The sequence below is a fragment of the Parasteatoda tepidariorum genome, chromosome 4, assembly GCF_043381705.1.
Source record: "Parasteatoda tepidariorum isolate YZ-2023 chromosome 4, CAS_Ptep_4.0, whole genome shotgun sequence".
NCBI lineage: Eukaryota > Metazoa > Arthropoda > Arachnida > Araneae > Theridiidae > Parasteatoda > Parasteatoda tepidariorum.
This window is the reverse complement of record NC_092207.1, coordinates 17,287,726-17,312,868: the sequence shown is the minus strand read 5'-3', so window position 1 is coordinate 17,312,868 and position 25,143 is coordinate 17,287,726. Positions and strand designations below refer to the sequence as shown.

General features: G+C 30.6%; 2 protein-coding genes across 8 annotated transcripts in view; one reads left to right on the top strand and one right to left on the bottom strand.

Moving 5' to 3' along the window:
• LOC107448148 (G-protein coupled receptor dmsr-1-like) overlaps positions 1-25,143 on the top strand; it is a 402,323-nt gene that overhangs the window by 110,522 nt on the left and 266,658 nt on the right. The gene's annotated exons all lie outside the window — the stretch shown is intronic.
• LOC107448147 (G-protein coupled receptor dmsr-1-like) overlaps positions 1-25,143 on the bottom strand; it is a 182,102-nt gene that overhangs the window by 155,655 nt on the left and 1,304 nt on the right. The gene's annotated exons all lie outside the window — the stretch shown is intronic.

The following is a 25,143-nucleotide window of genomic DNA, read 5'->3' as shown; positions in this document are numbered from 1 at the left end:
CAGATGCAATCGCCTTCCCATCATATCCCAGACATGCTCGATGGGAGAGAGATCTGGTGATCTGGCAGGCCAAGGAAGAGTTTGACAAGCTTGCAGACAGTTCATAGCAACACGTGCCGTATGTGGTCTGGCAGTGTCATCCTGAAAAACCAGCCCAGGGCGCTGCAAAAGGAACGGTAGCAAAACAGGTCTTAGGATGTCGTCGATGTACAGCTGTGCAGGAAGTGTATCTCTAATGACGACCAAAGAGGTCCGGTTGTCAAAGGAAATGGCACCCCAGACCATAATGCCTTGCTGAGGGCCGGTGTGGCGTGCAATAGTGAAGGCAGGATCCCCCCTCTGTCCTTTGCGTCTCCAAACACGTCTTCGATGATCGTCAGGACACAGTTGGAAGCGGGATTCATCGTTAAGGACTATACGTCCCCAGCATATCCCCCCATATCTGTTCAAAACTTTCATGCATACGAAATTTCAAAGCAATCGGATGATTGCGCCTCTTGGTGCGTCGATTTTTTTGTTATAGAGTGTATATAATATACAATATCTATAGGCTTACGAAAAATTAACACATATTACTAAAAGTATTTTCATCAAATAAAAAAATAAATTAATAAAATAAATTGCACAACTGAAATATTAATTTAATTATCCATTAGTGCAGTGTTTCCCCAAGTGTGTGGTACGCGTACCCCCAGGGGTACGAGTTATTATGCAAAATATCTTGCAACAAACGAAAATTTCAAAAAATTTCATTTAAAAATAAAGCTAGCCATGAATATTTGCAATTACGTATATTTCTATTGGCTATTTTTTGCTGACTTAACAGTTAATAATTAGTGGTATCAACAGCCAGTTGTGATTTTTAACTTTAGTGCAATTTTTTTATAGTAAAAAATACATTAATTTTTTTTTGTTAGTGGTACACACAGCTTTACGAAAAATTAGAAAGGGTATACAAAAGTCATAAGTTTGGGAAGCACTGCATTAGTGGATTAAAAATATTTTTTGAATTAAATTTATAACAATATTTCATACTAAATAACACATTGTTAATTGAAATTTTTTCTGATTTTGGTTAAAAAATATATATTTAGGCTGCGGAGTTAAGTTTGTAAAGTTTAAAAAAATTCCCGTCAAAGTCATTAGAGATCAACTCCTCTTCAGTCTTTCGAACGATTATTCCTCATTTAAAAAAGACAAGCATTAATAACAGGAACCATTCTTTAGTTGTAAAATATGAATTTTCATGGCACGTGAAAGTCGTCAATAATAAATACCCTTGTAAGTTAATGAGATAAAAATATATTTCGACTGGGTGACCATTTATCAATGGTTTTTAATAAGATAATAGGATAATAAATTATGCCACTCAACAGTGATTAGTAACGCATCGTTAATCATGAATCTTCAGATAATGTTCGAATCATTACCTCATCACAAGACAGAAAAGGATTTAGAGCACCTTCTACACATATGAGTGTCCGATAATGTATATTCGACCTTTCGAAGCATGTCCTTGTAACAATAATTCCATATCGTAATATAATTTTAGACTTCTCAACATCTAGTCAGGACATTAAATTGGTTTCTTCTGTACATATATTTTTGCATCTTTGATACAAACATTAATTTTTAACTAAAATGTTTAGGGAAAAAATTATTGATCGATAATTAATGTTAGACAACTAAACTTAAATTGGTGCTGCTTAGCTAATCATTGGACTTAGATTACGAATTAAAAAAGTGCTTATTTTAATGCTTACAAATTAATACAAATTAGCGTAAAAGAATTTAATACAAATTATGCAAATTGGCGTGAAAAAGTTTTATACAAATTGCGCAAGCTAGCGTGGCTTAAGTGAAATAGTTTAAAATTATTATTAAAATACCGATAAGTGAATGAATTTAACGAACGTTATCTTTGAAAAATGTTACGGTGACTTCTGTGCTCTGTTAAAACTAAAAAAAAGTTTGTAGACTCTGTGTGCAGACTGTGTCGTATAAATTTTTTTTATATTTCGCCCGAATAATCAACGCTATCGGTACTGTGAACATTTTGGATGGAATTTCGGTAAAAAGTACCGGCATTCCGGGTGCCATTTGCTTTTAATCGTAAAATCTATCTTTACCAGAATCTGTAAATATCTCATATACCATAATATTTACAGTTATGATTACCGTTAAATCACTGAAAAACTTTAATTAAACAAATATTGTTGCAAAAATTACTGTTTAAGATTTTATGATATAAATGGATTTTGTGGACATCCAAAATGCCGGTAACCGTAATTTGATCCGGAATTTTTCACAGCGTAGATGAATGTACAATGCCCCACAAAAACGGACCACCCTGAATAACTTTGATTTAATGATGGGGTCTTCACGTTTTAGGACTCAATATTAATGGTTCAACGGGGTGACCTCAAATATACTAATTAATTTGTGCAGACGGTATTTTAAGTTACATACCTTTTTAGTGCAGATGATATTTATTAGTGCAGACGATAATAATTTTAAATAATTATTGCAGACGATATTTTAAGTAACGAAATCAGACACAAAAACGTTTTTTCTCTGAATAAATATCCTTTTTTTCCAATGAATTTGGATTTCTAACTCCAGCAGCAATCTGGGAAATATAGTCTCCATAGTTTGGTCGGCAGCATGGTCCAAAAGAAAATTTTAATTAGCTTTAAAAGTACTCGAGATAGGGTGAAAAACACAAATATTGAAATTAACATTAAGGGGTACAAATAATGGATGACTCTCCTGAGAAAACTATAGGGCCGCCCATATTTACCAAATTGCGACTGCTCCCTATATTTTTGGGGTTAGAAATCAGAATACGTGGAAAAAGTATGTTTATTCAGAGAAGGAACGTTTTTGTGCCTGATCTCGTAACTTAAAATATTGTCTCCACTAATTAATTAGCATATTTGAGGTCACCCCCTTGAATCATTAAGAATGAGTCCTAATAGGTGAAAATCCGATGATTAGATCAGAAGTTATTCAGGGTTGTCTGTTTTTTGGCGCACGGTACGTTTAGTAATTTGTAGGGTTAATAAAATTTATATAGTTTGCGGTAAACTTATTGCCTTTATCATATTATAACAGATTTTTGATAAGCGTTTCATTAATTTAGATATCTTCCACTGTGTCATACTTTTGTTATATAATGTTTGGTCAATCTTGTGACCAAACTACATCGTAAGGGTGTTGTGACCAAACCTTGAGACCAAACTACATTGTAAGGATGTTGTGACCAAACTTTGGGACCAAACTACATCATAAGGGTGTTGTGGACCGTGACAACTTTTCACATCTCCTTATACTCTCCAGCATTTGAGATTCTTGCAAATAATTTTTTCCCCGGGGAAAGTGATTTTAAAAAACAGAATTTTTTTTTAGATGGAATTTCTATCGAATTTTCATTAGAACTAAGGAACATGACCATTTGTCTATCCAACCTTTACTATATCTACTTAAATTATTTATGCTTATTTTTGAACAAAGTTCTAATTTATTAAAAGTTCGATATATTATCTTTGCAATCACTAAGAAAATATTTTCTGAAACTACTTAAATTGCGTGGTAGTTGGAGGGTATGCATGCACGCAACAATGCTGTCACATAATTAGAAAGGGGCAGATGCAGACGATGATATTCCAGAATGGTTCTAAAAAATAGCGATACTTCTGTGAAAATTAAGCTGCGAGAAGAGGCATAAAATAATCTTTTTCGAAATGAAATATCAAAAGCCATTTTTATGATAACCAAGTAAGACTTTGACACGCAGCTTCAGCATGAGACTATAATATCACTATTATTGAAATCCTAATGTGGTAAGCTTATTTGATTAAAACAAATTATTTAACCCTAACTTATGGTAACGAAGCAGTTATTGGTTGAAATAAGTGTTTAAAGTAAGGAATTCGTTTCCCCCCCCCCATCTTATCGGAGAGACAGTTTTTCATATTCAATTCAGTTCAAAACAGCAGCTTTCAGTATTACTTCTAACTTAGAGATTTTTTTTCAAACAAACGGTCATTATAGTAACGGAAAATATTAAATGATTGTTGATATTAATTACGCTCGTTAAAAAATTTTTTATCCAGTTTTTTTAGATATTTGGGAAATGGATATAGATTCTCTGGGAAATGAAAGTGGGACTGGTACTGCTTGAATTTTGGAATCTTTTAACTAATTGGGTTTAAATTAGGCTTAGAATCAGCTCATCTCATAGAATCATATCTCATCTATTGAGCCCTGATGGTTCTGGGGATAGAGCGCTTGCCTTCCAATGAGGTGAACCGGGTTCGAATCCCAGTTATGGCTGGTTGATAAGAATTCCGCATCCGGCTTGCATCGATCACAGTGCTGACATGAATTATCCTCAGTGGAAGATGGATCATGGGTTAGAGTCCCCTTGCCGTCAAGCTAACCGTGGGAGGTTTTCGTGGTTTTCCTCTCCGTGTAACGCAAATGGGGTTAGTGCCCCCAGAACGTCCTAAACGAAGACAAATTCGCTCAATATTTGATTTCAGGAGTTCTCCTGTCTTCTGGGTTTAATTCAAAATTACAAGGCTATGGAGTTTAACATTAGTAGTCGAAATTTAAAAAATTGGATATGCGATTGGATTCAACGATGGTTATATCTCATCTATCATCTCAGTTTAGAAACATTCATCTCATAGACCAGGCAAAATACGCAATCACTGGTAACTTTTAAAAACACAAGGCCAGGAATTGTTAGTCGAATATTTATGAGTAATATATCTTCCCTGTATGTTTATGATCTAGAGTTAAGGCTGTACAGTTGATAAATAAAGTGTTTAATTTTGGACTTTTCTGAGAAAAATATTCCGAAAAAATATAAGAATATCTAGAAAGCTATAGAATAATCTGAAAATAATATTTAATCTATAGATTTTGCTTGTTCGCGATAAAAATTTTCAGAAATGTACCTTGAGCCTAGTCAGTTTGTAGTGCTATGAAGGAAAAAAAGTATGTAACCAACCGAATATTAACCTAGAAGAAAAATTTTAGAAAACAAAAATAAAGTATTGAAATGTACGAGTGTTTCAAATAAAAACTACAAAAACTTACATTTTATATAGTAACATCAATTTTTCGACTGAAGTAGGTAAAGTCATAAATTTTCGAATGACATTTGGAAAAAAAAATGAAGAGGCATAGAAGGTTTTTTAACAAAAAAGTTTGAAACGCATTTCTGATCTAGTTCTTCTTTTGTGATATTATTCATGAGTGAAATCGTATTCATGAATTGTTCAAACTTTTTGCATTATTATTCATGCGTAATGTTGACATTTGTTTGCATTTAAAAAGTATTGGAAAGTTGACGAATCAATGGAAAGTACATATTTTGCTTTAAAAAAGAAAAATCCGAAGTTGTTCAAAAACTAAACAATTTTAATTTATGAGCCTTAAGAGCAGTTCAGAAGAAGAAATATTTATATAAACGTCAATTAAGTAATTTATTATATAGATACTGCATTAAGTTGTTTTGATAATCTGGTTACTTCCTGTAAAAATTGAAACAATATGTTTTTTAAATCATTCTTTATTTGTTAGATTGGATCAAATTATTTGTTAATTTAAATAATATCATAGAAATTAAGTTTAAGCCCCTTAAAGTTTGATAATCGCTGGGGAATTTATCACTTACTTTGCCAGTGCAATCTTGGCTGCATAGGGAAAACTAGATGCTCTTTAATCTAAATTTTAAAACGTAACAACAAATATGCATGCTTATTAGATTTTGATAAATTATTTATTGTTGAACGTTTTTAGAACTTTGAGCTTAAATATAAGTCTACAATTCTTTCAACCCCGATCTCATCATCTCATCACGATACTCTGGAAAATTCTATTATTCATAGGATCACTGATTCCTCTGTTTAACTTTAACCCATCATCTCTCTCCAATCTACCTGGAAATGTATCATGCCCTGATTTGCCTACTTCGGCCACCGTCGCTCTCTTTGACTCCTTGACTTCCGTAGCGTTTTCTTCTTTTGTTCTTCCTCATCATTATTATTCTTATTTTTTTGGAGGTGACATTAGTTTTCTTTTTTTTCTTTCAAATCTGTTTTACTTTCATAACTCGCGTGATGGTTTGGTCTTGATTACGGGCGTTTGTTTTGAATGCTCGAAGCATGCCGATTTTTCCGACCTTAATTTTTTTAAAGCTAATGAAGATTTTCCATTGTCAAGTACATTTTTCCGTTTCTGTTTCTTGTACGTGATATGTTTTTAGTCGCTCTTAAAACATTAGGCACTGACATTCATTGATTTGTTTGCCGAATATAAAAAACAAATTAAATCATAACAAACTTATGGAGGGGGTAATTCCAGTTACTCTATGTTAAACGTCCTTGGTAAAAGTCTACCATGTTAACGTCTTAAAATACCATGTTAAACGTGTTTGTGATCACTTTTAGTTTGTGATCAGAAAATACTGAATTATTTTCCAACTTTTTTTTCTTCTGATTAAATCTTTTTCTCAATCCTTTAAGCNATTAAATCGAAACAAACTTATGGAGGGGGTAATTCCAGTTACTCTATGTTAAACGTCCTTGGTAAAAGTCTACCATGTTAACGTCTTAAAATACCATGTTAAACGTGTTTGTGATCACTTTTAGTATGTGATCAGAAAATACTGAATCATTTTCCAATTTTTTTTTCTTCTGAGTAAATCTTTTTCTCAATCATTTAAGCAATTTCAAAATTATTATTAAAAAAATGTTAAAAACTGCGCATTAGGGTTTCAAGACTTTTTATTTCTGTCTAAATCACAGGTTCTTTATCATTATCGCTAGTTCGTTCTTAAAATAAAAAAATAAATAAGAAAAATTATTAAAAAATACTTTCTGGTTGCCTATTTTAACCCCCTCGCAAATTAAATGAAATTTAAACTTAGTTTTATCGTAAATTGTGTAGAATCAAAACGCATGTAAAAAAAATTAAATAAATAACAGGGAAAATTTTGTCACAAAGATGCACACGGTCAAGTGTTTGCTCGTGTATTTGTCTTTTTATCACATAATCTTCGAATTTTGACATTTTGATAATAAATTTTGTGATGCCATTATAGGTATTACATATTTTCTAGCTTTTAAAATTTCTTTTATTTGGAGCAGGGACTCAGGATACTAAAAAAAAAAGAAATCCAAGAAATATGCAATACCTATAATTGCATCGCACATCAGTTAAGAGATAGAATGATCCTAAAATTCAACAAAGGATACAAGACTTCAGTTATGGTAAAATCCTTTTACCTTCTTGAAAACAAGTTGAAATTGTTCTAGTCCTGCACATAGAAACCATGACTCAATTTGAATAAGATATCATACTTCCTAACTCAGGAAAGATTTGAAACACAAACCAATGCTCTTTGCGTCACCAAGTAATTTATATTTAATGGATATTCTTGTTTCGAATGTAATATTTTCCGTTGCATTTCGTTGGAGATATGTTTCTAGCTGGGAGATTCTAAAAGAACTTGCTTTTTTTTGTTTTCGCTTGTATTGATAAATAATCAAATTTGTAAAAGATAGGAACTTCAAGCGAGAATGGGGAAAAAGTGTTTCTGTCGTCAATTTGTTCTTTACCTAAACCAGATACTCTTTAATTTAAAAAAAAAAGTGACACTAGAGGAAAGAGATGATTATTGAAAATAAAAACTTTGGCAACTTTTTTTAGGAATCGCAGAAATGTCGCCAAATACCCGATGGATAACACATAAAGAAAACTCAGGATTAAAATGCAGTTAAAAATTAAATTTCAAACAATTTCTCGCTAAAGTTCTAATTCAGTTAAAAGGTCGTTCTTTTTTTTAAAAAAAATTTGTAAAACGTAGAATTGGACAAGAATTTTGCACTTATAAATCAGAACAATAGAGTTTTCATTCCAATTTAATATTTTAATCTCTTAAAATTAGACATTTAAAACGCAAATATTAGAGTTCCCGATTAAGAAGAAAAGTTTTAAATTAAAGTAACCTTTTATAGTTAATGAATCTCTGTCTACGGACTGAATTAAGCATGGCGACAAATTCAAAGTAAAATTTTTTTTTAAATTTTATTTTATGACCGCCGCTGAACAGTCGACCCAATTTTTGGATTTACGACTACCAATGTTCAACACCGTAGCCTTGTAATTTTGAACCAATCCAGAAGACAAGGAAACTCCTGGATCGGTACCCCCAGAAGTATTGATTTGTTATGGGAACATGGAGGACTTTGAGACTCGACAGATTTAACGTGCATCAGTCACCATTTACTACACAGGGAGTCTTCGACCGGCGGGGACCGAACCCACGAACTCTTGGACATGGGCCCGGCACCCCACTGACCAGGCTATCCCGACCTAGTAGCGACAATTTAATTTTACATGGATAAACTAGCAGCGTTACATTACAGACTCAAAGGATGGACATAGACTATAACAGTACAATATAAAATAGCTTGTCACGTCACAGGTATTTTATGGCTCAGGCGATAGAGCGTTCACCATCCAAAGGGTTCAAATACCAGTTGATACGAATTCCGCATCTGACTTGCACCGACCACAGTGCTGACGGGAAATATCCTCAGTAGCAGACGGATCATGGGTTTGAGTCCCCTTGCCGTCAGGCTAACCGTGAGTGGTTCTCGTGGTCTTCCTCCCCATGTAAAGCAAATGCGGGTTAATTCCATCAAGAAGTCCTCCACGAAGGCAAATTTCTCCCAATACTTGATCCAGGAGTTCCCTTGTCTTCTGGATTGGGTTCAAAATTACAAGTCTACGGAGTTGAACATTAGCAGTCGTAAGCCCAACATCGGGTCGGCTGTTCAGATACGGTTATAAAATTATAAAATAAATTTTATGTATGATTTCAGAATCTAAACAAAACCTATCTGTAAAAACCGAGCTCGATTGGTAAGTGACACTTTGCTATACTTAATATACGATAATTAAAATACTCGCAATCAAATTATTTAGAAAAGAAGAACTCAAGTTCTGTGACTAATAACGATATAAGTTTCCCTATCCCTAACTTCTACCAGGGAAAATTTTAATTGGAACTCTGTACCCTTTAACAATGCATGTTATTTCCTTCCTGTTACAAGCAATATTTATAGCTATATTATCTTCCAAAAGTTTATTGGCGACAATGCTTACCTATTCTTCAAACAAAATTCTGTTAATTTTGAACTAGCTAACGCCAATTTGACACAAATTTGAACTTCAGCTCTAAGCTAGAGCATAAGTTTGAATGGTTTTCTATACACAGCAAGTATATTTATCATCAAATTAATTGTAAAAGGGATTGATCGTAAATCAAACATTTGATGCTTTACGACAACGTAGAATGCTCATATTTCATTTTGAGCTTTCTGCAATGCAAGTTTCAGTTATTTCCTAACTGCTATAATATTTTTTATTTATGTTTTTTTATTCCTTCAATCATTTTTATTTTTAATTTAAAAAACAAAGGTATGCAAAATTACGTTTTTTTTAAACTTAAAGTATTTTTATAAATTTAAATTTCACGATATTAGCATTTCTTGTTTTTTTAGTCTATCTAATTATCGAAATAATTAAGCACAAAACTGTTTTTTATGACCCATATTATTTTCTTAAGAATAATTTAACCTTTAATCTCTCAGACTGTAACAACTAATTGTTAATTTAACTATGTCGTAACAGAGTGGTAATACTAAATTATCTTGATTATAACCTCATAAAAGCTTTTATACGTGATTTAATTTTCTTAACTTGACATTAACCACTAATTATATCACTTTAAAAATAAAAGATACCAATTTTCTTTTGTAGAACAGCATTTTTATGATTCTACGCTCTTTCAAAAAAAAGTTATCCACCCATTTTGTTTTGCTATGAGAAAGGTATTTTCACTTCTTGAAGAATTTTAAGTAAATGTTATGTAAATAAAATAGTATCAATTCCTTTTTACAAATATAATAGTTACAAACAAAATATTTTGAGCCACCCTGATCAATGAGTTTTAGAAATTGTTTTATTTTATTTGAACAAAAAAATGTGCAGATTTCAAAATTTGTGGAAGTTAAACTATTTGCACCTTTTTGAATGACAACAGTTTTAAAAATTATTGTCTTATGAAAAATATATCGGTTAAATATGATAAAAAATTGAATTGGAAAGTGAAAACATTAACTCGTCTGATTGGCCAGTAAATTCTCCAGACCTTAATTTTACAGAACACGTTCGTACAGCTCTAAATAGAACGAAACTTGGAATATTTCACCAATCCGGAATCCAAAAACGGAGTTGCTTTACGTATGAAGCAATTACAAATGGAACTTTGTGGAGACAAAGTTGGAACAGTAAACCCCGAGGCCTGTAGCATAAGGAAAGTGCCATTATTAGTATAAATCCCTTGCTAAATGGCCTAAGCATAATTACTTTCTTATCTTCCAACTCCATAAAAATTTAAACTTGTTCATGCGAGCGTATTTCTAAATTTTTATTTGTATCTTTTATTTGTATCATAACAGTTATTGTTAATATAAAATTTTATTTAAATCTTTTCAGTTGTTTTGGAATAAATTGAACGAATCTGAAAATTCTTTCAATTTAATATGGAATTTATCCAAAATGAGGATATGGTCTAATTTGTGCTGCCTATGAAGCAAATTAACGTGAATAAAACTGAAATAAAGGTACAGAAATGGATATTCTATAATTTCGGTTTTATGAACAATTATCATCTTAAGTATCTGACCTCAAAAAGACACTGTAAAGAGTTTTTTTTTTGTCTTTAGACACTGAGGAAGTTTTTTGTTCATTTTCTCCAATGCCCACTTGATTGTTAATCATCATTCAGGTATTAATAGTCCCGCAGTGAACTGATCGTTAAGACACGGCTCTCAACAGAGCGTCACTGGCTACGGTCAGTGTGCGGGTGAGTGACCACTTGGATCAGTCTGCTTAGGGACCGAGGGTGTGCGGTATTGGTCCTCGATAAACTGTTCTACCGTAAAGTGCTCGACTTCGCGTGCGCGCCGTCGAACTACCGAAGCGGGGGTGCCATCCCCTCTGCAGAGGATCAAAGTTGTGATGGCATGTCTTCGGATCGTCATCAGGGATGCTTCCCAGACAGTCACCATAGCCCATTGTGCAGGTCTAGTGAGACGTAAATTAACTACTACAATAACGGGTATTAGTAGGGCAGATTTGTTGGCCTCTCTTTCAGGGAAACAGTATAAGATGGGCCTACGTTGTTCCCACAGTAAGGACAAATAACACAGAGAGTGACGGAACATCCATGCCTTGCCCGGGATGCGAACCCAGGACCTTCCTGATGGGATGTCTGCTTCCTGACCATCACACAGTTCGGTCGGCAAATTGTTGTTTATAGAACCGAAACTATGGTATGTTCGTATTTGGGCCTTTTTTTTTTCTTTTTTCACGTTGTTATGCGTTATTCTGAGCTCATGTAATTTCCAAAGATATAATTATCTGGAAAAAAAATTAGATTTCAAAATTCCCGATATTAGAAGTAGATCAGTGTATGTAACTGTTCCCGGAACTTCTAAGATGCAAAAATTTTGAATTTAAAATAAATAATGCAATTTTAAAAAGCTTTGATCACGTTTCTTAAAATGTCTCATTAGTTTTTAAATGTAAAAAAAATACCACTTATTATTATAAGAATTGTAAAAAGCTTTTATCAAAGAATACTTAGTAAATGCAAACCAAATTTTGCAACTGATCAAATAACAAAAAGATATTATTTTTTCGAGGAAAAAAAAACGTTTTTTTTCCTTAAACTGAATGCTAAAAGTCTATTTAACTGATTTGTTATTATAAGCACCTATAATTTGTTTTTCATTCTTCTTAAGTAGCTTTGGAATGCATTTAAATCTCAACATTAATATTTATAAATCTTCAAGTACATTTTCTCTGATTCTAATCATCGGAATAAAAAGTACTTTTGTTATTGTAATTCCGAATAGAATAAATCATATTATATTTCGAAGTCGAATGCATAACAGTATCTAAGCACTCAGTTGAAATGCATTAGTATAAGTGATGTTCTTTTCTGAGCCTCTCAAAATGTAGGGAGGAAAAAATGTTTTTCTTAAAAAATTTTTCAATGGGGAAAACAAGAATCATAAACAGAAAAAAATATTCAAAATTTGTTATGCATACAGTTTTTTTTAAAATCTAATTTCAAAATATTCAAATGCTTGTTTTAATATACAGTCATTCAGTTTTTTGTAATGGGTTATTTAAATAAGATAAAGTAATGCGTAACCTCCATAAACAACTAGCATTGATTCAGAAACTAAACCATTCAACTTGAATAAGTAATTAAAACATTTAAGGAACTTTTTTTAAACAGTTCATTGCTCTGTGGGAAGTAAAAGGAGATAAATACTTTCTTAAATTTATAACTTTAGTGAAAAGTTTACAAAAAATTTACTCTCATTTTAGATGGTGATTTTAAAGCAGTTCTTAAACTTGTTTAGATTAAAAACTGGTCCATTAGTATAACAGAAATTATTTATTATTACCTGAATAATGTACATTGCGAAAAAAACAGACCACCCTGAATAACTTTGGATCTAATGATTGGATCTCGACGTTTTAGGTCTTAATCTTATGGGTTCAAGAAGGTGATCCGAAATATGCTAATTAATACACAGACAAAAATTTTAAATTACGAAATCAGACACAAAAACGTATTTTCTCTAAATAAACATGTTTGTCTTTCAACGGATTCGGATTTATTCAGGGAAAGGGCATTTTTGTGTCTGATTTCGTAACTTTAAATATCGTCTGCACTTATTAATTAGCATTCTTGAAGTCAACCCCTCGAGTCAGTAAGAATGAGTCCTAGAATGTGAAGATCTGCTAATTAGATCAAAAGTTATTTCGGGTGGTCTAAATTTTAGCACACTATACCCGTATAACGTACGTTCTGTGTATTTTCTGTAAAATCCATTTTTTACCGGAGAATATTTCACTGTAATTTTTGCAGTAAGGTTGGTTTATGGGGAGTCAGTGATTTTACGGTTTTTTTTCATTTTGAAGAGCTATCTGCTGATAAACTTCGTAACTGATTCTGCGATTTGGTAAATAAAATTTATATAATTTCCTAAGCAGTGCGCAACAAACGGTACAATTAGATTTACCCCAATTTTTCTATAATTATTATTATTTTTAAAATCGTTGATCCCTTTTTGAATACCAGATAGTTGGGGAAAAATGGGCTGTATATTTCACCTTGGAATTATGAACATTTTATCCTATATATTAAAATAAAATTTATCTGGCTGAAAGAAATGTTGACTATGTATGAAACATTTGAACTTATCTATGACTTTCTAAGCATGAACACTTTTCTGGTACTTTTCGTTAATCGGGAGCATGAAGCGTAGTTTTCCAATGCGGTAAACAACACCAGATTATGACTTACACAATTCACCTGCAACAGATGCACTAAGTATGACAATTGCGAGAGCATTAGCGATACCAAAAGATATCAAATACGATAGTACAACGATCTTCATTGGAAACATAACGAACAAAAAAAGTTGATATCACGTGTATCATACCTAACTAGAATTATTGAATGCGATATTATTGTGAGTAATAATATAAATGAGAAAAATTGGAAAAATTCGAGATGTTATTATTTTTCAATAGTTTTTGATGATATATTGACAAGTATATGTGATAACCGATAAGTACAACGTCATACTTATCGGCAAAAAATTCCGAACCAAATTACGGTAAAAAGTATCGACATTCAAGGTGCCAGTACCGTAAAGTTTTACTGAACAAAAAATCTAATAAACCGTATTTTTTTACAGTATTTCTGTAAACTCACTGTATCAGTTTTATTAAGGTAATATTACTATAAAAATTAAGGTATAAAATGTTACGGAAAAATAAATTTTACAGTAAACTGGATTTTCAGATGTTGTAGTTACAGTGCCAGTGCTTTTTAACGTAATTTGATACGGAATTTTTCACATTGTCGGGGCCGATGTTTCCATTGGTGAAATTTTAGAAGAGTAGTCGCCAACACATGATACCCATATCCAGTAAGTATTATAAATCTTAATAGTTTTTTATGTTTCATGTTTGGAAAAACTATGCTGACGCCAATCGTTTGGTTAAAAATAAATTTTTTGCATCATAGCTAGTCTCAATTAACTTTATAAAAAATGTAGAGCTTGTGAAAGCACTCTTTTTTTCCAGTTATTTACTTGGAAGAAAAGTAGAGATATTTCTAAGGTGGTCAAAATCATAGGTGAGCCTGGCTCACCATGTTGCACCCATTTACATAATTTGCCCTAGGTATGGAGCAGAATAACCACCTGTGACCCGGGCTTTAAATGATGGTATACCATACGATTTTTACTTAAAAATATGCAACTAAAAGTAAAGTGAATTCATCAATAAGATGATTTTTTGTAAAAAATAAATTAACTTAATTAACTTTTATTACTCATTTTTAACAATTACATTGAAATGGATGGATTTAACTTTCAACATTTCTTACCCTTAGGATATTTGTATAATGTATTTTTACACACTATACAAACTCGGGATTTAAATGATGGCAGAACATACGACATTTACTTAAAAATATGTAACTTTGAGTAAAGTAAATTCATCAATGTAGTAAGATAATTTTTTTGTAAAAATTAAATTAACTTAATTAACTTTTATTAGTCATTTTTAATCATTACATAGAAAATAATAAACTTTTAACATTTCTTACCCTTAGGATATTTGTATAATATATTTCTACACACTATACAAACCCGGGATTTAAATGATGGCAGAACATGCGACATTTACTTAAAAATATGTTACTTAAATATGTATTTATATAATGTATTTCTACACATTTTGGTTATGAATAAAACACAACTGGATTCAAATAATGAGATATTAATAGCACATAAAACTGTCCAAAATGTTATTTGAAGAAAATTCCTTACCTTCCATATAATAATTCATTGCAATTAAAAACTTTGACCAAAAAAGTCTAAATCAAATAATATTTTTGCATAGATAACATATGGGAAGCATTTTTTTCTTCTTTTACATGAGTTTTATTTTTTTAAAAACATATCTTAGATGTTTTTGGATCACTGATTTCAAATTTCAATTGGTTTCTCTCTCTAAGCTTCAGTTTTTTTTAAAATTGAAATTTTAGTATATTTTTGTCAAAATGTACGAGTTTAAAAACTTTATAGATAACAGCGGGTGACATAAATTTTCCGACACACCTCTAGGGGAGTTTGGACACATCATCATAATCAAAATTGCATCTGAACCTATGCCCAGAAAAGCCATCATGCGCCGCTAGGAGCGCTTCCCTATCAAGAACAGTTTCTTCATGTATTTCCGAATAGGACATTATAGTGAAGTGTCCCTAGCTGCGTACGACGACATTTTTGGGAATAGTTTCCTAAGCAATTTTAATTCTGATGACGCGTCCACAATCCCCTGGAAGTAGTTGCAAAATTTATGCGACCCCTCTGTTATGCATAAGGTTTTTAAACTTGTATATTTTGATAAAAATAGACTAAAATTCAGAAATCTTCAATTTTCTAAAAACATCCTTAGTTTTAGGACCAAAACTAATTTCAGATTTAAAATCCACTCTCTTGAGTTATCCCAGATCAAGCATTTACATAAATACAGCAAAAATTTGCTCCCTAGTGTAATCATTTTATAAAGGAGTATACGAAAAAGTAATCGTAAAATATTTTTTAAGCAACAAAATTGAACTAAATGCTGTTAAATATATCTGGAGAGCTGCTTTATTTAGAAAATAAGTAAGAATCCTTCACACTTTTTTCACATAATCATTCACACTTGTGTTTATTACAAAAACTAATAGCATAAAAGCTATTTACAATCTAAGCATACCTCATTTTTATTAGTATACATGTTAAATGATTAACCTGTTTATTTACGAACCATGATTTGGTGAAAGTTACGTCAAAAATCTAGTTTGAATTGTTTCGCAACGTAAAAAGCAGAAATCACACATTTATTTACGTAAAATTAAAGAATTAAGTATACAGACACGATTAACCAGACTGCTTTTCTAGATATAAAAAAAAAAAGAAATTTCTATTACGTGATTGAGAGCTTTCTGCATCCAAAGTAAAAACAAACACGTGTGGAAAAGAACTCTATTATTCATGTTCACTTCCAAAATTGTTTTTCAACTTTGTTGAAGTTATAGTTCAACATTGTTGGTATAAAAATTTTTGCTGGCACTTAACAAATTTGAAAGTTTGATACAGCTGTAGAGGAAAACTTCCTAAATCAAAACTGCGCAGACGGTAGTGTGAAATGTTCGAATCTTTCTCCGACTTTGAAGTTTTCAAAAGCTCGACGGTGACTAATATTCCATAAAAACACTTACTGAACCCTAAGAAAAAATTGATATTATTTGTGGGCTCCACTCCCTGTTCGCTGACGCTATCCGAACTCCCGAAGATTACTACGCAATCTTATATGGTTTGCCTTACAAACAGTGCTTGCTTCTTTCTTTATTAAGTTAAATTCATTTGAAATGCGTTCTTTCGTAAAATCTTAAGAATTTAAAGCCAATTATTAAAATCTGTAAAAATGATTCCTCTTTAAAAAATTTAAATTTTTAATTTATAATAAGTAATTGAAATAAAAATTTTAAATTGAGAAAATAAATGTAATAGAAAATTTTACAGTGGCAAAACAATAATTATGTTTAAAAAAAAACAACACGTAAGTCGACACGTCTCTTATGCATTCTTTTAATGTACAATAGGACAAAAAAAAGAAGAAAGAAACGGTCCAAACTGAAAATTTTTTTAATGGAATCTTCACGTTCGAGGTCGCAATTAATTTGAGCAAAATCGGTCTAATAATTCCTGAGAAATCAAATTTTAATTATCCGATCTTTTTGAAATTATTCAATTCTCAGAAACTATTCAATTGATTTTGCACAAGTTTTGTATTTTGCCATACAAAATTATGTTCTTTAAAATGATACAAAAAATTGTATACGATCTTCGAGTAAGTTTCTTTTTATTATACTCAAAGCGCGTAACAACATGACTAACACTCGATTTCCAGTGAATAACTATGAATAAAGTTATTATTATTGAACCTGCATAAATGTAATTAAAGCATGGTACATAGCTCATTGTTTGTAGTTATGAACTATTCGTTTTTAAAATTTCAGTTCTTCTCAGCTTAAAGCTCAGTTTATCTCATTTGTTTTTGTTAATCACGCGAAAAAGGAGTTTTGATTCAGAAATTTGTAAGCATGCACACTTTAACTTTCATGCTTATGACATCTCACACGCATGATATTTCAATTGTTAGTTGCCAACGGGAATGATATGTGTACTTTCTTTGTGACAGCGTAGGAGAAATATATAAATAGATAAATAAGTAAATGTTAAATATTATATTTAATATCCTGAAGAATTAAGGGTATTTAAATTGCAATATAACTTCTTATAATAACTTAAAGAAATAAATTTAAAGTAATATATTTGTGCAAAATATTTAAATTGTGCGAAACTATTATGAATAAAGAGCTAGAATGAGTAATCTCACTCACACAATTCCACAAATATAAGCCTCTTATTGCAAGAATATTCTTAAGTTAATATAAATAAAATAGAAAACTATTACAAATGATACATTTAATTCATTTGCATATCAATTTAATTAACTTTTCAACTCATAACAATAAATTTAGTTTTGGATTTATGAACTAAAAGATAATTTATTAACAGAGAATTTTCAAAATTTTCCTTAGTTTATTTTTAATAGTTCCTAAAAATAAAGCTCTAAAAATGTTCGAATGTAATAAGTTGCGTTGGTTATAAGATATAATTAAAATAACCGACATATATTCTTTCTGCTTGTCGAGATTTACCCCTACAGTGTCATCGGTTTACAGAAAGGAACATCGGTTTATTTTGAAAAAAAAAATATAGTGCTAAACAACAAAAAAAGAAAGAAAAATGGGATGAAACTTTCATCAAAAAAACAGAATTTTGTTCTGAGTAAAAATATTTAACTCTGAGAATTTTCTGCACCTCTGCTTATATACGCATAAATATTTCCAATAAATCATAACTATAATATATTCCCTGATATGTAAAGTGATATAATTTACAAAGAATATAAACGCTTTTTTAAATAAGTTAATACATTTTTCAATCAATTAATTCAAGGGTTTAATTAAGTTACTTTCAATATTTAGTACAGTTACAAATAGACCTGAAAATAACCACACGCCCAGTAGTGAGTCAACAAAAAAGAAGTGGCGAAAATAACCGGTGGGGGTTTAATTAAAAGGAAAAACCGGTCACATATTATTTTATTTTTTTGTAATGATAAAAGTACATCAATGCAGAATGAGATTCTAGAAAATTTAATTTCCATTAAAATGTCCAAATTCTCCCTTCAAAATTTTGATCCTTCAAAATCCATCAATATGTGGTGGAAAGACTCATGTGAAAGGAGAGTTCTTTAATAATTCACAAATTTTATTTAAAGTTTTTTTTTTATTATCTCCTCAATATATATACATATATTTTCTTATAATCGTCGTTGAACAGCAGGCTCAATTTTTGGGCTTACGACAACTAATATTCAACTCCGTAGCATTGTAATTTTGAACCCAATCCGGAAGACAAGGGAACTCTTGGATCTAGTATTGGGATAAATCTGCCTTCATGGAGGACTTTTTAATGGAACTAACCCTCATTTGCGTTACGCGGAGAAGAAAACACTGAAAGCCCCACGCTGTTAGCCCGACGGCAAGGGGACTCTAACCCATGGTCCTTCTACCACTGAGGATATTTTACGTCGTCAATGTGGCCGGTGCAAGCCAGGTGCGGAATTCGTATCTACCAGCCATTGCTGGGGTTCGAACCAGGTTCACCTCATTGGAAGGTGAATGCTCTATCCCCTAAGCCACCATTGCTCCTCTAAATACATTTAAAAAAAGTTGAAAAAGCTAATAAAAATTGTTAATGATGAAAATTAATAATAGTTAATTATTTAAAAAAAGTAAAATAAACGTTAAAAAAAGTTAATTTAAAAAAAGTTTCTTAAATTCAGAATGTTTAACTAAATTTTTTCATGTATTTATATTATTTTTATTGTTGAATAAACATTTTGGTGTGGTTACTTTACTATAATTTCATAACAATGCAGTCAACCCCGTAGACTTTAATGCTATAAGCAGATACTAAGCCTTAACACGGGTTGACTGAGCAAGGTTGTCGGGATACTCTTAACTCGTTCCGATTGTTCCCTATCCGCAATCAAGTTAGATTTGTTCAGTTTAAGATATTTGGATTTAAAAATTAGGCACTTTAAATCGTATCTGAACGCTTGATTTAGTGTCATCTTGGAGGTAAGTGTTCCTTCACTCCATGCTTTGGTTTGTTCAACATTAGATTTAGAGAGAGATTTCACCACCACGTTTGCAGGGCATCAAATGAAAGTTATTCTTTTTCAAAAAGAAATATAAAATGTTTAAACACTTTTTTTTTAAACAGACAACCTCCCTAACAGCAAAATAACTTGGGCCCTCATTGGGCAATATTCATGAATCATGACTCAGTAAGGGTTCAAAGGGCTTTCATTTTTACAATATGGCCCCATATAGAATTTTTCGATTCACCCGATATTTTGCAGCCACTTTACAACCAACATCGGTCCTCTATAGAATTGTCCGATTCACCCGATATTTTGCAGCCACTTTATAACCAACATCGGTCTTATATAGAATTGTCAGATTCACCGGATATTTTGCAGCCATTTTACAACCAATATCGGTCCTATATAGAATTGTCCGATTCACCCGATATTTTGCAGCCACTTTACAACCAACATCGGTCTTATATAGAATTTTCCGATTCACCCGATATTTTGCAGCCACTTTACAACCAATATCGGTCCTATATAGAATTGTCAGATTCACCCGATATTTTGTAACCTTTATTTATCCAACGTAGGCCCTATATAGACCATTTTGGACCAATATTACAATATTACAAAATTACATCCCAATATTGGTCCCTCGGTAGATGTTCATGTAGGATCCATATTAAGCCAATTTCGAATCCTACTGGGGCCCAGGTAAAATTGTTGCCAGGGCTCGTTTAAATAAGTATACTAGTATCTAAGCAATTTTTTTACAGCGTTTTTAATCAATTAAAAATTAAAAAGCAAAGAAATTTAAATTAATAAATTGAAAAACTTGAATTAAACTATTTGTAGTTCTTCAATACATTACCTAAATGAAGATAGCAAAATGTAATTCTAGAATTACAATGATTTGAGAAAATATCTTTACTACAGTTTATTAATACTAAATTAACAAATGACTTATTTACTGTTAATTACTGATTCTTGTAATCAGGCACTGTTGAGAATGAACACTGAAACCGACTCTTAATAAATATGATGTATATGTTACCGGCAAAGTTTGAAATCCGGCATTCTATATAATGCCTAGACACTGTATATAATGCCTAAAACTAGCCAGCAAGGTATGAAATGATTTATATTTCACACATTTCCTAGGCATTCTATAGAATACCACTGAGAAACCGGCAAAGTATAAAATCTTCTGTGGCCATGCTAGTAAAGGTGTTGAAATGGATATTTTGTGCAATATTTGTTTCCAAATTGAAAATAAATGTGACTTAAATGTGAATTTTTTAACGAAAATTTTGTTTCTCTTAATTAGAAAGGCATAAGTTATGTTTTGTACAACTTTCATTTTTCTTTACGGATTTTGAATAAATTTTTTTTAATGGCACTCTCATTATTTTTTCAGAATAACATTTTTGTTTTTGAGAAATGCACACCATTTACATAAAAACCTCATTAGGACGGTTTTTTCATACTTTGCCTAAATAGCATTTGTCATTCTATAGAATGCCTAGGTATTATATACAATGCCTAGGGAAAGTATGTAATACTTCTCATATTTCATACTTTGCCTAAAAACATCCGGCATTATTATATACATTGCCAAGGCATTCTATAAAATGCCGACGTTTCATACTTTGCCGGTAACATATACATTTTAAAAATCTGTATTAAACTCAAATTAATTGTTTGAAAAAGTTATTATTTTTTTAAGTAAATGTGAGCACAATATTTATTTCTAAGGTATTTGTTATTTTTATTTTCTTCTACTTCATCCAGTTTCTTATGCTCTTTTTACTTTTTTTTTAAAATTTTCTTTTAGTGCTCTTGAAGTGATAGGTTTCCAAGGGACACGTTGACAACCTTGTTTATAACTCTAGAACAGTTTGTGCTAGGGTCTTGAAATTTGGGAAGAGCACGTTAAGAGCCATTTTATCACCTGGCCCTAAAAATTTCTATTAGCCTGTCGGATAGAGACTTCTTATTCAATACACAGTGTTACTCAAAGTCAAACTATCCACGTGGGATTTTTCAATTATATAAAAGATAACGTTCATGCTGCTCGTTTTAATGCTCTATTTAGTCAAAAACGAGTTTTACTGTGACTTTATTACATTTTCTTAAAAATTATTATTTCTGTAACCGTTCTGTCAAATAAACTCAAAAAGAAAAGTGTGGATAGGACAGGATTGCAATGAATTTGAATTTTGAAAGCTTATCTTATCTTACTATCTATCTTGTGTTTTGAAATCTTATCATTATGGTAAATTTTGACTGTCTCAGGTTAACTGTGGCTAATAAGACTATTTTTGGCTCTAAATGACTATGAAACAGCTAAAATTTATTTTGATGAGTTGCATCTCTAAAAAACGGGTTTTGCTTGATCGAATATTTTAAGTCGCTGTAAAGAGCAACAAACAGTAATTAAATATGTAAAAGTTTTTTTACATATTTGATTGTGTCACTGCATGCTTTATTGTTTTGTATGTGACTACGAAGTGTTTACTAAGACTGATTGATTAATTTACTTTAATTTTACTCTATATAAAGAACGAAAATTCCGGTGAATAGTAAAAGAAATTTAAAAAAGTTTCAAGAACTTTTATTACTTCGAACAAACAAGCATTTAATAAAAGTTTTTTTTAAAAAAAAAAAAAACTTCATTGGGTTTATGTTACTATTTTGGTGGTACAGAGCTCCTTTATTTAAAAGATATAACGATATCGCATCGTGCGAATGTGCAATTTTTTCTTAGTTAATACGATAAATATTTTGAAAATCATACTTATTTTTTCTAAATATTGTTAGATGAAACTTATGTTTTTAAGTTGACGCTATTTACATTTTCTTGTGCATTTCATTTACTATATTTTCAATGTAGATTAAATATTTTAATACTTTTATTAAAGGTGCACTAAGAAACTCTTAGCCGTATTAAAAATTTACCATGCATGTTATAATTTAAATTTTGATTTACATATCCTAATCAGTGACTTTTTAAAGCATATAACTGAAAATGATTGAAGTCGTCGAATGTCAAAGATGACATCTCAATGTAAAATGTTCCTAAGTATTGTTTCCAGAGAGATGCTTGGCAATATTTTTTCATTAGATAATAACACAACTCGTAAAAAAATTATGGCCTACTTTAAAACCATCGTGTTTGTGACAAAAATCATTAAACAGTACAATTGAAAAATGTGGTTTATCATAATATTTCTTCAAGTCTTTCAATTGTAAAATATAGTACTTTTCATGAAACTGTTAAGTTTTTGAAAGAAAATAGCGTGTGAATTGATGTTTTAAAACATATAAATGACAATTTACTATTAGTTGTTTTCTTTTTATTAATTTGAACTAGTATATTAGCTTTAAGATTTACAGAAACAGTTATTTTTTCTTATTTTCTTTGAATTATGAGCAAAAACACATAAGTGAGTAATTACCATTTGAAAAGAAATAGCACTGTAAAAAAGATGTAAAATTTGCAGTAGAAAATCGTTTATTTCCAAAAAATACTCTTATTTAAAAGCAGACGCATGTTTTTTTTAAGTAGATAAGTACTGTTATTTTAGCAAACCAACTCTGCCATTTTAACAAAAAGACTCTGTTTCTTTTACAACAAAATAAACTCTTTTATTTTAACAGAAAAAAAACTCTGTTATTTTAACAAAATAAAATCTCTGTTATTTTAACAACAAAAAGCTCCGTTATTTTAGCAAAAACCTTAAAAAAGAACTCTATAAAATATCTATCTCAGCGTTGTGGCTGATGTGAAGCTAGTACCGAATTCGCATGACCAATCAATCCCGTGATATGAGCTTGGGTTGTCTTATTGGGAGCCAAGCACTCTGTCTCCTGAGCCACAACAGTTTTAGCGTTTGGTTATGAAGAAGAATCAAATCTTAAACTATCTATATTTTAAAAGTCTTACTAATTGAAATCATATTAAAGTGTAAAAACATTTAAACAATATTGGCCTACCCTTACAAAAATAATTTATCTGGTAATTTAACTTACTAGGAAATTATATCGAAAGACAGACACTAATCAAGTAGAGTATCAATTCGACAATGTTCCCGAATAGCGATTTTATTTATATGGTTTTACAAAACCATAAAATAATTTCTGAAAAGTAAGAGCAAGTAAAGAAAATAGTCGTAAACTAATGAACTGCACAGCAAAAACTGGAATTATAATTGACAGTTATTATCCATTTATAATTAGAGTGAAAAACAGTTTTAAACCGTCAAATATACGGAGAAAAGCTGTTAAAATATGGGATTTTTGTGCTGCGCTCTTACTGACAATTAAAAACACACATTTTTTTTGTCTTTAAGCAGTTTATCTTTTCTATGAAAAATATAGTTTTTCCGTGGAATTTTCAGTTATTTTTTTCAGTGCATGAATGTTGTCCACTGATAGTAATTGCATATTATGTTAAATAACGAAATAATATTTAAAAATAATATTTTAATTTGTACGAATGATTTTTTTTGGATGTTTAGCAGTTTTTATAGTTACTTTGAATTTAATATATAAGTCAGCGATACTTTTCACACACCACAATATATCTTTATATTCCACAATATAAAATTATGCATGCGTATGATGTTATGCATTTTATAAGATACTATCTCTAAAATTAAGATATTGCATTAATAGTTAAAGTGATAGTCTCTTTCGTTTCAAAAAATATTTTTTTATGGAAAATCACAATGCCTTTCAAATTCAATAAAGAAAAAAAGTTTACATCAAAAACATTAGAAATCGTAAATATAATTTCTTTTGGTTTTACATCAATAAATGTTTAAATATGCTTATTTTGTTTCAATGTATTTTTAACTATAAATGAATACAATCTTCTAATTGATACACAAGTTTCGTAAAAACTATTAGTAAAATATTTTTCACTTCTATATTTACGATCTAAAAACGAAAAAAAAAATTTTTTTCATTAAAAAAATGATAAGTTATCGAATGAATCGATTCGAAACACACTAAATCAATTCATTATATCGTGAAACGTAAATAATTGCATGATTAAGAAGAAAAAAAATATCCTGCTATGCGCAAAACCCAGAAGAAAATATTGTTTCAACTGGAGATGATAAATAAGAAAAAAATATGTATAAAATCCAATATTTACTCTCTTATTTCACATCATTTTTTCCTATCTCTCTGTAGTGCTTTAAAGAAAAAACACTTGTTTTATCCGAGATGTTAATGTAAAATAAGTTGTTTTATATATTTTTTTTCTACATTATTAAGATAAGCAGTTGAACGTTCTATCATATCCTATGCCTCATTATACTACGCAATATTATGCATATTATGCATTATTAAATTTTTTTGGAACGTGTTCAATGTGTTAGAATGCTAAATAAGGTTTGTATGAACTATTCAGTGTTATGAAATTACTCATTACATAACTCATTAAGAACACACGGAGACATTATGATATATATGAAGAAAGTAATGAACCATAATTCATAAATTAAATTAAGCCAAGCAAGTTAAGCACACTAAGTTAACAAAACTTGTTTATTTTAAAAGTTATACAAAAAAATATTAAAAAAAAGTCTTGCGATATTTTAAACAAAACTATTTGGAAGCTTTGTTTTTATTTAACATTAACACGAAGATAATATGAAGTTGGAATTTATAAAAATA